At 52.2% G+C, this 3,294-nt stretch overlaps 1 non-coding gene across 1 annotated transcript; it reads left to right on the top strand.

The window, feature by feature from the left end:
* The first annotated feature begins 2,393 nt into the window (after window positions 1-2,393).
* Window positions 2,394-2,503, top strand: LOC127485111 (U6 spliceosomal RNA). The gene has a single exon (XR_007912285.1). It is a non-coding gene; the product is annotated as a U6 spliceosomal RNA (small nuclear RNA).
* Window positions 2,504-3,294: the final 791 nt, after the last annotated feature.

Raw genomic sequence — 3,294 nt, 5'->3', positions numbered from 1 at the left:
ATAATCGTGGGATACTTTTCTGCCCTTCTGGGCGGTTCGAAGTCCTTTCAGAATCTGGTGACAGGTAAAACCACCGAGGCAAAAATGAAGGAGCCCTGGAAAGCCTGCTTTCTTAAGAGAAGGAGCTTCGGAAAACCTAGGAGGAGGTAGATAGCACCCGTTGGGGTGATGTGGGTGTGCACTGGCTGCTGTGTGGCTGGAGCTCAGGTACCTCTCTCTGCTCCAGTGGGAGTTCTGACAGCTGACATGGAAAGAAACGAGCTATGGCCACGGGAAGAGGAGATGGGGGCCAAGCGCTGGTGATGCTGAGGGGAAGATGCGGCAGAAGTGGTGAAAGGCAGATTTGCAGATACAAAGACAGGGAGACCGACCAGCGAGACGGGAGGTGTGGGGGCACGGCATGTTTTTGGACACTGGAACCTTCAGCTCAGTGGAGCCCAGGCTGGGAGAGGCGGTGACCAGGGACAGGTGTGAGGGGCTTTTGGGTGGTGACCTCACAGCAGGCGCCTCTCTCCCTTTCATCACCTCCTGGGCCAAGAGCCCGGGGGTTATCTCAGCACGCGCTGATCCCCGAGGCGGGAGCCTCAGGCACTTCAGCCCTTGCTTTCGTCCAAGAGATTAGTGTGTTTTTCAGCACGCTCTCCACGAGGAGAGGGCAGGATTTAGAGGCGTCCCTTGGGGACCCAGCGTCCCAGGGGCTATTCTTGGAGGCAGAGGCATCCTAGCTTTTGATCCCAAGATGGAGTGAAATTCTGCAGATCACCAGTTCTGGCATAAAAAGGGTGTCTGCATGGAACACTCAGCACGATGGGGCCGGAGCCTCGGCAGGGTTCGGAACTTTTAGGGTTTGGGTGCTGCCAGGTGGTCTGAATCACCACCTCTTGGACTCCAGACTAGCTTGGGGGTTAATACACTAACCACAGGGTGCAGCCAGGTGCCGTGCAGTCAGTCAAATTAAAGGCCTGTCTGCTCTCTAGGACGACTCGTCCATGTGCAAGATGACCAAAAAGTCTTAGCGCTGCTCCAAGGGGGGCCATGGGAGTAGAAGCTGCCCCAGAAAATGCAGTGGGGAACATCATGTGCAACCAAGTAGAGAGACAAGAGTAAGGCTTTTGGCTCCCAAACCAGATGTCCAGTGCAGCCCGGGCCCCCTGCTGAGGACTCCTGGGGTTTGCTGGCTTCCCCTCACCCAGAAATGCCGTTGTCCCCAGCTCCCAGCGTGAAGGATCACGTGACGTCGGCCCCTCCAGCCTTAACTCCACATGTGAGTCTTTGGCTGCCTGATGTCAGGTGTGACTGAGCATCCCATGAACTTGGTGGGTGCAGACAAACCTCAGTTCTGGGGGAACCCTTCCCAGACCCAGCAGTCAGGCCCAGGTGGGTCAGATAGGTGGGCGGGGCCACGCTGAACACCTGATGCAAAAGGAGCTGCACTTGATGATGAGTTTTCAGAAATCACAGACTAGGGGGCCGGCGCCATGGCGCACTAGGTTGATCCTCTGCCTGCAGCGCTGGCATCCCATATGGGCACCGGGTTCTAGTCCCAGTTGCTCCTCTTCCAGGCCAGCTCTCTGCTGTGGCCTGGGGGAAGGCAGTGGAGGATGGCCCAGGTGCTTGGGCCCCTGCACCTGCATGGGAGACCAGGAAGAAGCACCTGGCTTTGGATCGGCACAGCTCTGACCGTGGCAGCCATTTGGGGAGTGAACCAGCAGAGGGAGGGCCTTTCTCTCTGTCTCTCTGTCTCTCTCTCTCACTGTCTGTAACTCCACCTGTCAAATAAATTTTAAAAAAAATCTTAAAAAAAAAAAAAAAAGAAATCACAGACTGCTAGCAAGCGTGCTTCTCCATTCAGAACTTTGAAACCTTGGTGAATAGAATCAAGGGGAAACCTACTCTATTTAAAACTACCAGGTGGCTTCCTCTTTGGTAAGAGATGAAGTCCTCATTAATAGTTGTGGGAAAAATTGCTCTTCTACTAGAGAAGTGAGAAAGAAGATACCTCCTTTTAGTTCTGGTTATCTAAGTGTAGAGCCGAGATCTTACTCCAGAACAGAGCTTAAGCCACCGCAGAACCACACAGTGATGTATATAATGTTGCAGGTGGTCTCCAGCGGGGGTGGAATTGCATTTCTTCGTCTGTCCATGCTCCTTCACTGAACAGGGTGTGCTAGCTTCTGTCTTGTGTCCCACACTCTGTCCGCTGCTGGGTGCCGTTCCCACAGAGTCCATGGTGAAGAGTGGGTGGGAGACCCTGGCCCAGCACTCGCATTGCTGATGCTAAGTGCCGTGAAGCTGAGGGGCGTGGGATGCACTGGCTCTGGTCTGAATCCAGGACTGTAACACTTAAGTCTAAAAGATGAGGCAGAGTTCACAGTTAAAATATGGGTGTCCTAGTCCTTACTTCATAGAACATATATCAAAATTAGAAGAATGCAGGGAAGATTAGCATATCCCTTGAGCAAGGATGTCCTACAAATCGGTGTTTTCCACACAACAAGTTTTGCACAACAGTGTGAAAGAATTAAATGCTACTGACTTGTACACTTTAAGTGATTAAAACAGTAGACTTTATGTTATGTGTGTTATACCACTATATTTTTTAAAGACTTATTTATTTATTTGAAAGGTAGAATTACAGAGAGGTAGAGAGAGAAAAAAATCTTCCATTCACTTCCCAAATGGCTGCAATGGCCGAAGCTGGGCTGATCCGAAGCCAGGAGCCAGGAGCTTCTTCTGGGTCTCCCACACAGGTTCAGGGGCCCAAGGACTTGGGGGCATCTTCTACTGCTTTCCCAGGCCATAGCAGAGAGCTAACTCGGAAGTGGAACAGTCGGGGCTTGAACCAGTGCCCATGTGGGATGCCGGCACTGCAGGCAGTGACTTTACCTGCTATGCCACAGCACCAGCCCCTACCACTAGAATTTTAAAAAGGGGGTGGTGGTGAGATGATATTAGAGGATGTCAATACAGATACAAATGTCAGTTGACTGGGAGGGAAGCCAGCAGGGCTGGTTGGCTCATATTTGTGGGGTAGCATGTGGCCAAAAGCAAGGCTGAAGCCACAGGCAGAAGCCACACAGGCTCTGGGGGTATTGATCCTTGTCCTGAGATCTGTAGTGGATTGCTGGAGAACTTATGGGGGTGGGCGTTTAGCCTAGTGGGTAAGACTCCCGTAAGAAGCCTGTGTCCCACACTGGAGTTTCTGCATTCAAGTTGTGGCTCCAATCCGAATTCCAGTTTCCTGCTAATGCAGACCCTGGGAGGCAGCGATGATAGTTCTAGTGACTGGGCTCC

The sequence above is a fragment of the Oryctolagus cuniculus genome, chromosome 1, assembly GCF_051225735.1.
Source record: "Oryctolagus cuniculus isolate XC-2025 breed Fujian yellow rabbit chromosome 1, ASM5122573v1, whole genome shotgun sequence".
In the NCBI taxonomy this organism is placed as follows: domain Eukaryota; kingdom Metazoa; phylum Chordata; class Mammalia; order Lagomorpha; family Leporidae; genus Oryctolagus; species Oryctolagus cuniculus.
The sequence above is the reverse complement of the archived record's forward strand: the minus strand, read 5'-3'. Positions and strand labels throughout refer to the sequence as shown.